The sequence below is a fragment of the Lepisma saccharinum genome, chromosome 7 (genome assembly GCF_977018435.1).
Source record: "Lepisma saccharinum chromosome 7, izLepSacc3.1, whole genome shotgun sequence".
Taxonomy (NCBI): domain Eukaryota; kingdom Metazoa; phylum Arthropoda; class Insecta; order Zygentoma; family Lepismatidae; genus Lepisma; species Lepisma saccharinum.
Genome location: NC_139235.1, coordinates 63,451,805 through 63,462,875, shown reverse-complemented (window position 1 = coordinate 63,462,875; position 11,071 = coordinate 63,451,805).

Here is an 11,071-nt window from a genome sequence, read left to right as displayed (position 1 = left end):
TATATTGTGTTCTACTCATGTTTAATCTTGTATAGGCCCCAGAAAAACATAGTGCAGGATTGGAAGTTCATGGATTGAAGAGATTCGTTTAGAACCCCTAAAACCACTTTTTTTTTTAAAATATATTTAACCCTCGTTTGGCACGTGTGGTACCAGTGTCCCCCATCGATATTCATTGGAAGATTACAACACTCAACTTTGCTGCACACGAGTGCTTTTGTCTAGCTGAACGTTCTTTCTTTGCCTTTGTTCTAAGCTCAAGTGTCACTGCTCTGCTGCACTTCTAAACCATGTAATATTATAAAGTTAATGTCAGTCTTGGGAGACAGTTGTCACCTACATGCCTAAAAACATAACAAGAAAAATATCGAAGAATCGAAAGACAGAACACACAGCAGATTCAGATGTTATAGCGACGTGGGTTAGTGGACACGTAGGTATGTATTAGTGACAAAAGAGAACATGAGAGTGGCTGAAAGTGAACATGTTACGTATTTAGACATGTGGGGGAAAACTGTGCCCCAAGCACAAGACTGTTAACTTTATAATATTGCATCATTTAGAAAATTGCAGCTAGTGTTGGGCCATATATCGTCCAGACGATATATGAGAATATTGAAAAAGTATCATCCAGGCGATATCAACAAGATGATATATCATCACAATATTTTGGCGATATATAGTGGAACCCCAATTTTACGTTCCTGGATATTACATTTTCCCGCATTATACATTCAATCTTGATGGTATCAACATGGCAAAAGGTTATAAAATTTTCTTCAATATTACATTTTCCCGCATTTTAAGTTTCTTCAGCTTGGTCCCCTGGAAAACGTAAAATCGAGGTTCCATTGTATATTGTCGGCGATACATCATCATGATATGGTGGCGATATATCATCATTATATTTTAGTTATATATATATATGTCGTATCGGCGATATATCATGTTGGTGATATATTGTCACGATATTTTAGTGATATATATTGTGTCAGCGATAGATATCGTCATGATATTTGGCAATCGCCAATATCACGATACGGAAAAATATCGTATCGTCTGTGATTATATATTGCGGTATCAAATTTTCAATATCGTCCGTTCCTAATTGCAGCTGATCTTAGAAAAAAAGACAAAGAAAGTTCAGCATGCATGTGCATGCCCAACTCTTCAGTGAGAATGAGGTGTACTCGGTCCACTGAGATTCCCACTTCGTGAGCTATCTCCCGCACTTTCAATCTTCAGTCAGCCAGCACCATATCATGGACTTTATCGATTGTTTCTGGTGTGATGGCGGTTGGGGGATGTCCACTGTGGGGGTCATCTTCAGCGCTATCCCGGCCAAGCTTGAACAGCGTCATCCACTTGCTAACAGTGGCAAATGATGGGGCAGTCTCTCCCAACACTGTATTTCATATCTTAAAGATAGATACACAGAGTTGGGGGACAGGTGCACCCCACATACCTAAACATGTTATAGAAAAGAATGTGCCTAACGGAGGGTTGACATGGTATAACAATTGACATGCTAGCTAGTTATCATAAAAATGAGACATGCTACAGCTCAAAGACCCAGGAATGTCATGTTCACTTCAAGTAATCTTCTATTAACACATGCAAGTATGTGAATGCAGGTAAGTAATGAATTCACTTTTTAAAGAAATGAAAATTTTCAGTAATTTTAAATTTTGTACTGCATTTTTGTCGAAAATAGCAATTTTTTCGTTTAACTGAAGGGAAAAACAGACAGAACAAGAATTGCAGGTAGTCAGTCAGGTTGTTGCTTTTTTTATTTATTTTTTTGCCAAAACTATTTTTTTCATTATATTTATTACATCTCCAATGTTTATATTAAATTAAAAACTTATGTACTCTGTAATTTACATAATATTTAAATAAATTGTAACACTTCAAGAAATCTGTCCTACACTGCCATATTTTAAAACAAAGATCAATGAACAGACATCAGTAAAAGACAACCACTTTAGAAAAAGATGTTTAATTACGAGGGCTGTTGGGAAAGTTCTAAGAATCGGATAGAAAGAAGCACAGTATCAGAGTGACTGAGGTTTTATTTTTCAACATAATTTCCTCGAAGGTTAATGCACTTCTGCCAACGGCTTTCCAATGCCTTGACACCAGCAGAATATGTGGATTCGTCCAGGTCTGCAAAATAGCCTGTCACTGTGGAGATGACTTCTTCATCGGTCTGGAATTTCTTCAGGTTTGGGAACAGGTGGAAGTCACTGGGGGCAAGATCAGGAGAGTATGGTGGGTGGGGTAGCACTTGGAAGCAAATTTTGTCAAGTTTCCGGCCTGTGATTATGGCTGAATGTGCGAGCGTGTTGTCCTGGTGGAACAGCGGTGTGAGCAGGCACGACACCCATCTCGCTGAAACCTTCCTCATGCCATAATCCTGAAAGCTTCCATATCAGGACTTTATCGATTGTTTCTGGTGTGATGACGGTTGGGGGACGTCCACTGCGGGGGGTCATCTTCAACGCTGTCCCGGCCAAGCTTGAACAGCGTCATCCACTTGCTAACAATGGCAAATGATGGGGCAGAGTCTCCCAACACTGTGTCCAATTCGGCTTTGATGGCTGTCACATTTAATCCCTTCTTTACCGGAAACTTGATGACCACACAAACTTCCTTTTGTTCCATGTTGTCACGTCACGTGCCAATGGAAACCAGACTATTGGAAGAGTGACGATGAATTTTTCCCTGCACATTCAGAACAGATGTGGCCTTCTAATGCACATGCTTTTGTTCCGATTGCAATGCCATCTCTGACCGATTCTTAGAACTTTCTGAACAACCCTCTTATATGAAATCTGATTCCACCTGTTCAGTTATAAGTAAATGTTTCTGTATTACTGTTATAAAGTAAACTTGATTGTTCATTGACATATTTTCATATATATATATCGTCGATTGAGAATGCAAATGTTCAATCTCCAAATTATAAAGAAATCGAGATACTTTGGCTGTGGAGGACACAATTGTATTACCTCTGCTACCATCTGATGCCTACATACAACCAACATTGCTATATTGCCAGTCCTTTTGGTCCATGTACAGAATTTGGAAGAAGCCACAAGAATGCAAGCTCCAAGAATCAATGCAACCTTGAGACAATTTCCTCAACCAACTACAAGCACCATCCGAGTATGAGATAAACAAACCACTTCATTCTAACCTCAGTCACTTGTGGTCTTCGGTTCTTACTTTTATTGTTAACAGACAACAATTTTGGATAATAGTGGAATCAAAGTAGTTAATTGATTTCCCAAACTATGAATTGATTTATTTTACTTTGTTAACGAATGACAAATTTATAATGCAATTATTTCATCTCAATCTCATTTCCAAATGAAAGCTAGTGTTGCATGCAGTTGTTCTATCTAAAATTTCAAAGAAAACAACTTCTCAATATATCAGCCTTTGCAATGATACAAACTTTCAGCGCAATGGTGACAAAGGTCCAATAAATATATCATGTCAAACTTTAAAGGGCTCTCATGGAAAATTAGACATAGAACATTTACATTCTTAGTGGACGATATTTAGAAATATCACAGTTTGAAGCAAATACTCTTTTACGAATTCCAAACTGTAAATTAATTGGTAGAGTACAAGTATCTGTATTTTATTCTTAAAATACTCCCTTAAAAGTTTAAATATGCTGATTATATTTTGACATAACTCAATTCCAAAATATTAACTAACAGTCTAACAATGCTGGACTTCTAAGCAGTCAATATAATGGATCTCACTAAGGCTATCTGATGAACACTGGATGGTATTTATTACTGTTTTCAGTCATTTCCTTTCACTGGAAGTCAAAGTTTATTTATTGTTTTGTGTATGAACACAAATTTTCCACCTTTTGTGTCCCCAAACGGTTATGCAATTTTCAGTGAATCATGCCAAAAGATGAGAAAAAACCACCAGCTTAAGTTGCTGCTGTTGTGAACAGATGGATTGCCAAATCAAATGCTGTCTTTTCTAAAAGCCAACTTTATTTTCACCCAAGCAGTGAAACTTTGCAAGCACACTCAGAAAACATATGTCGAGAAAATGGTTTAGATTGTACTCTGTATTTTAGAAGAGTTTACATAGGATCAACTTTGTCATCTCTTAAAATATTCCTGAAGTACACAGGATTCAATCTAGTCATAATGTTTGTCAGGAAGCTAGTTGGAGTTACAACAGGAGCTGTACGTTTACTGAATTTTGCCGTTGCTTCTTTTCCAAAACCTTCTTCCACCAGTTTCCATTGATTTTTTTTTCCAAATTTCACTAGCATATCCAATATTGCAAGAGTCACTTTGCATTTTTCCAAAGCTACAGCTATATTATTCTGGTTCTGTAACATTTCTTCAATACAATGCTTAATGTGTGTATCCGTAACTTTTGATTTTATGGTTTGGTCAATAATAAAATTAGGCCTCTCTCTTGGCATTAAAAAAAATGATTTCTTATGAAGTGGATGGAATGTAGAAAAAGAAGCAAGATTTATTGTTTGTTGTGTGACTTGAGTTACAGTATTGAATTCTAGTTGCTATTAAATTGGATTCCAGGCAGGAGACCAGGGTTCAATTCCCGGCATGGTGATTTCAGGTTGGAATTTTGCAAGCGATCTCAATGCATAAGAAGCTCTGGGGCTTGCCTAGCCTCTCATCGATGGGTACCTGGGAGTAACCCTGGGTGTGTAAAGGCAGCCAGAGCAGTGCTGATCAGACCCCCACTATAGCATATCAAGAATGTGTAGATTCCTACCTCTTCACCCCATACGTGCCTTCATGGTACAGTGCAATGCACATGAGATTTTACTTTTTTTTTATTAAATTGGATTTGGATTGGTGCAAACATAATTTTAAATTTCTTCAAACAATCTGGAATACTTTTAAAATATATACCGTAGTCCTTAATTACAACATGCAAAGTAAATAAAAGTATTTTGCAAATGTCTAAAATTCATACATACTAAAACATACTTTTTTAAAGAATAATCTGGAATGGTGTAAATATAATATGAGGTATTCCAATAAGTTTTACCAATTTTCCGTCAACATGTAGTTACATTAATGTTAGAGACACTAATAACATTAAAAATTTCGATTTTTCACAAAAAAAATAATTCAAAATAAAAAAAAAATCATGATTTTTCATTAAGTAATCACTGAAATGATTACATCATTCTCAACCCTGATTGGTAGTAATCTAATTCAAGTAACTCAAAACTGAAGTTAAAAAGTAATTGTAATGGTACTTCATTATGTTGCTGCATTCCGCTGAAAAATTCATAATGAAGGTTTTGTGCATCAGAACAACAGGTACTTTGTTGTGTTATTTTTAACACTAGTGTTCGCTCCTTCCCTTATTTCATTATTTTATTACCGGGGTGTAAGTAAGAAAAGGTACTAGCGAGAGGTTCAGTAACAAGGCTCAGACCATTCTATGTTCGGAGAGATGCCTCCGTCCTCCAGGTACATACCTGCGCTTTCTTCCTGGATGTTCACACACCAAAACCAAATCCAATACTGTTTCCGAAATTCCCTTCCGATCTTCTCAGATCGGTTCGGTTGCTTCGCTATACAAATTCCAATACCTGTCGATTCATATCCGTCTGTCAGGCTGGTACTTTTCCACGGACGAGGCAAGTAATGAATTTCTAAGGTCTGCATTCCAAACCGACGAGAACATCCTGTCTCCGTAATGTTTCGTTTCAAGTACACCTTCTAATTTTTACCTACAAGTCAACATACCTCCCTGTCAAGAAGCGTCATCTCCGATGGTCGCTTGTCTGAGTGTATCATTTATTGGTTCATACATGTTAGCAATTCCTTTGAAACGATATAGTAGTACATCAAGAAACTATAAAGCCTGGTAAGCAGAAAAATTTTACCAGTACCCATCCATAATACTTATTAGTATGCATAAATAATGCATAAACAACTAAATACCATTAAGAACCAAAGAGCAGTAAGTTGATTAACTAAACCTATGAATATAAAATTAGTATAGTTCATTATAATACATAACCATAACCATTACCAGCACAATAGCTTTTTTTACGATGTTTTTGTCCCTTAAATTGATTATTTTTAATATTACGTTATCACTGGTGTTCTTTGCATCGACAATGAAAACTTAAATCATGATGCACTATGCACTATAATACTCAAATAGTCAAATCCTTGAACCAAAGCTTATAATTATTTACAAATCTGAATGAAATAATATTCACTTTTGATAAGGCATAGTTTACACTGTATGCCATAATGACACTGTAATCACTTAGAGAATATTCACTGTTTAAACACATTGTGTGCAAACCTTAAGGGTTCAATACGACATTATTTCGTATAATTGTGTTTATTTTCACTTAATCACTTTTGTTTCATCATCTTGAAAGTACCAGTTTATTCTAAAAGAATTCACGCAATGATTTCAGATCAGTATCATTTCGATTTCCCGTGTTCTGGACTGTTCACGTTTGTCCATGCATAGAAATGTATCTGACTTCGTAGCACAATTGAAGCGAACCTAGTTCCTGTACTTTATGTAGTCTATTGGGACTTGAATAGGGATTGAAGTGGTGAACTTGGCGTTTCCAGTTCTTAGAACTTCTTCATTTTCACATCTTGTTGCAACTTGTAATGATTGATGACATCCTGGGCAGCTGGGATGCTCTGGTGAATTGGCGTTTGGAACATGTAATGCTACTAATTGGTCCTGCTGGGAAGGATTTCCAAGTTCGTGAAATACTTGCCTGCTATACTAAGGTGTTGTAAGCTGGGAATCAGATCACAGTGGGAGAATCACATGTTGTCCTAGGTGAGAAACGTCTTACACTTCTTCTCCAACTTTCGCAACTGGGACAGAAGGTTCGTCTTGGATGCATTGTCCTGTCTTAGCAGTATCAATTTGAATGTAATAAGACACACATTCAATGAATGCTGTTCCTTCTTTGTCCTGTCCAAACAAAGTGTAGCCTCCGGAACATTCCTCTTGACTTGTCTTTCATCTTTCTATTCTCCAATACGGCAAGTCCATCGTCCATCAAAATCTGAGGGGGGGGGGGGATGCTCCGAAATTGGATTTAATCTGGAGGTGTATTCTGTAGAAGGTGGAAGACAATTTGGCGGCGTTGGTCCTCGAGTTTTCCTCTGTCGATCTTCGACGATGCTCTGGTGTTGTAGGTACCTGTTAGAGGTGGTCTGAGCCATTGGGAAGGAGAAAGAGAAAATAAGGATAGGAATGTAGTAGATATTGGACATGCACCAATCGACATGTACTCAGCCAATTGTAGGGCGGCTTTAGAAGTTCACTGTCTGCCTGCTGGACAGGGTGTCTAATCCATTGGCTAAGTGCAAGTCGGTGGTGATGTGCCTTAACAGATACTGTCAAAGTGATGTGATGGGATATCGATACAAGATTGTTTAACCAGCGCTTTGGAAGAAGAAGGAATAGGGGGTGGTGCCGTTGATGGTCTGATATGTCTATTTTGTGCTATTCTTACAGGAATTATTTGTTCTTCATTTGTGACATTTATACTGCGAACTTGTGGGTTAGGTTGTTGTCGAGGGGACGACTACAAAAACAGGATTTAATTTTACGAACAAAACATGCCGTAATTAATAAAAATAAGATAGTCCCTACAATTATTAAAGATATCGCTGTCGCTGTATGAGACGCAGTTTCGAAGGGCAGTGCATTATTATTATTATGATTATTATTGCAATGAAACACAAGAATTATCAATCTTTATGAAAATTAATTCATTTACTGTTCTCACTCATATGTATTATGAGGAATTCGTTATATATATGGAATTACCAGAATTCCAGAAATTGTGTACTAAGGTATATCAGATACGCTCAAGTGCGCACTATACTTAAATGGCTATCTATGAAGATAAAACCTGTCCTTAGCATCATTAAACTTAAGTGAATTATTATTATTGCGAGCGTAAATTCATACATATTGTATATAAATATAAATTGTGCACTATTTCATTTAAATTATAACAGGAGTGTATACTCTGCAATATACGTATGTATATTGTCGTAGAGAATTTACACTAAATATACTAATGCTCGTTATTCTCGTAATGTTCTAATGTCTCTATTATATAAGTTTCTTGCATAATCGTGTTTCACTGTAATCTTCGAATGCAGATGATGTGAGTTTTGGAGAAACTGCTTACATGCGAAACCTCTGTCACTTCTGCTAGTTGCTTGTTGTTCGTTTGATGTCACTTGCAGGATAATGTCACGCTACTTCGTTCCTTGGCCGCTGTAATAGGAGATGTATGTGTTTTGTTGATATCGCTCTCTTCCAAGTCAAGGAGGCGAGTGTTGCAATCTTCATGAAAAGAAACCAGTTTATTCAACTAAGGATAGTTTGGCGTGGTTATCACGAAATTCTATTTTTGAAGAGGACAGTTCCTGTATATTTTGATAAGATTTAACAAAATAAATGCATTTAGGTTTTAATTAAACATGGATGCTTCGATTGGACTGCTTGTTTTGTAGCGTCGCTTTTCTTCCCCTTTGACTAATCGCGACGATGACGATGAAATGATGGAATGACAACGTTCTTTCCCATTTGACTTTCTGTGGAATTATGTCCCTTTGACTTCTGTCTCTTCGGTTTCTGACTGTTCTGCAGACATTTCGTCGATGTTATCATTTTCTTCTTGTATTTTCTCCTTTTCTTCGAAGAAGGGTTTGACTCTTGTTATGGAAAATGTGTCGATTTTATCCTTTCCTCGGCCGTCCTTGTAGCTTATTCGTATGCTGTTGGCATTTTCCATTTCAAGAACTGTACCATGTATTTTGAAGTAATTTGCGAAGTGCTTAGGTACATTTCGTTTCGGAACTGTGTCTAAAATTAGCACTTTTTGTCCAGGTTGAAATTCAACATGCCGTGTGTGTTGGTCTGAGTACTTTTTCTTGGTTTTAAATTTCTTCTGGAGATTTTCCTGTGCTTGTTCACGCATCGCTTGCAATATGTCTAGGCGTTCCTTGTTAGAGTGCTGCAACGAATTTGGATCTATTCCTAGCAATGAATCCATCGCATTCTTTGGTTCGTAACCGTACATAAGGTAATGTGGAGAATATCTTGTTCCTGTGTGTACTTCTGAATTTATCGCAAACGTTATGGCCGAGAGATACAGATACCACTGTGCGCATTTTTTCATTACATACGGTCTCAACCTTTGCTTTAATTTCTGAATATGTCTTTCGGCGAGTCCAACTGTTTCGTGGAAATCTGTGTTTGCGAATCTGACTCTGACATTCAATATTTGACTACTCAATTGTTCCATGATTTTTGAAGTGTGCGCTGGTGCACGATCAAGCGTGATGTTGTCTGGCGCACCAAATCGCAAAATGATCTGTTCCATTAGTGCATTGGCAATCGTTTCGGCGTCAACTGAAGGTATAGATGTCGTTACCATGTACCTGGTCGCTTGATCAACGCAGATGAGAACGTAGCGATGTCCGTGGTTGGCTGTGGCCTGCAGTGGACCGCACATGTCGATGACCCACTTCCTGGCTGGGGTGGCGATTGGTTCGAACGTCTGAAGGGTGAGCTTCTTTGGTCCGAAATCTCTCTTCGACATCTGGCATTCGAGGCAACTTTTTGATTTCATGTATACCCATCGTTTTAATCCTGGGAAGTAAAATCTTTTCCTGAAATTTTCATACGTGGAAGATGGTGAAGCATGAGCTGCATTGTATTCACTGCAATGAATCTTCTCGAAAATTTCATCTTTTAATTTGTGTGGAATGCACAAGAGAAGTTCCTCTGTCTTGTTGTATCGATGACGTCTGTACAGTTTGTTGTCTTTGATGACATAATACTGTGCTGCTCGTACTACTCCTGGATCTTGCATCGGATCGTTGTTGATGACTTTAATGATAGGGCCGAATAATGGATCGTCGTCTTGATGTTGTCGAATGCTGAAGTTTTCGTCCTCTACGTGGAAAATTAGTTCAGGGTTGTCTTCACTGTCGGCAGGAGCTTCCTCTGCTGGATAGCGGCTTAAAGTGTCTACAAGGGCATTTTCTGATGACTTGACATGTTTCACATCGAAGGAAAACTGCTGTAGTTCCAGAGCTCTTCGTGCCAATGGACCTGTCAAATTTGATGCTTGTCGTAAATAGGATATGGAGTGATTACCAGTTATTAAAGTAAAATGGCTGTTTAGCAAATAATATTTAAATGCTTTTACTCCATATACCACTGCAAGAAATTCTAGTTCAAATATTGATTTCTTCTTCTCTGTGTCAGTTAATCTGCGGCTCGCGAAGGCAACTGGGTGGCGTGAGCTTCCGTCTTCCGAATCTTGCCAAATGCTGGCTGCGAGGCCAACTGTAGACGCATCGGTGATGAGGTAGGTCTTCTTGTTTTGAGAATACGGTTTGAGAACGGGAGAACTGAGAATTTTATCCTTTAGTTCATCGAACTCTTTCTGGTGCTGCTCTGTCCACGTGAACGGAACGTTCTTTTTCAAAAGTTTATATATGTTATCCGCTAAAAATGAGAATCCGGACACATATTTTCTAATGTAAGAACAAAGTGCTAAGAAGCTCTTCACGTGCTTCTTATTGCTAGGTGTTGGAAAATTCTTGATTGAATTAATGATTTTGTCGGAAATTTTCATCCCTTTTGCAGAAAGAAGATGTCCCAAAACGATGGTTCTGAAAATGCGAACTTACACTTCTTTATTCCAACCGTCATGTTTGCTTTCCTAATCCTATCAAATATTTGTTGAATTAGGGAGAAATTCTCTTCAAAAGTGGAAGTTGCTAAGCACAAATCATCTAAATAGGTGGCTACTTGATTGTCGGGAAGACCACTAAATACAATGTCCATTAGTCTATTCATAAAACTACTGGATGTCTTCATGCCCATAGGTAAATGAACCACAACCTGGAATTGCGAAGCTGGTAACTGGACGTGATTCTTCTGATATTGGAATTTGAAAATAAGCTTGAGCCATGTCCAGTGTAGTGTAAAAAAATTTACCCGCAAGACGTGCTAAAATGTCATTGCA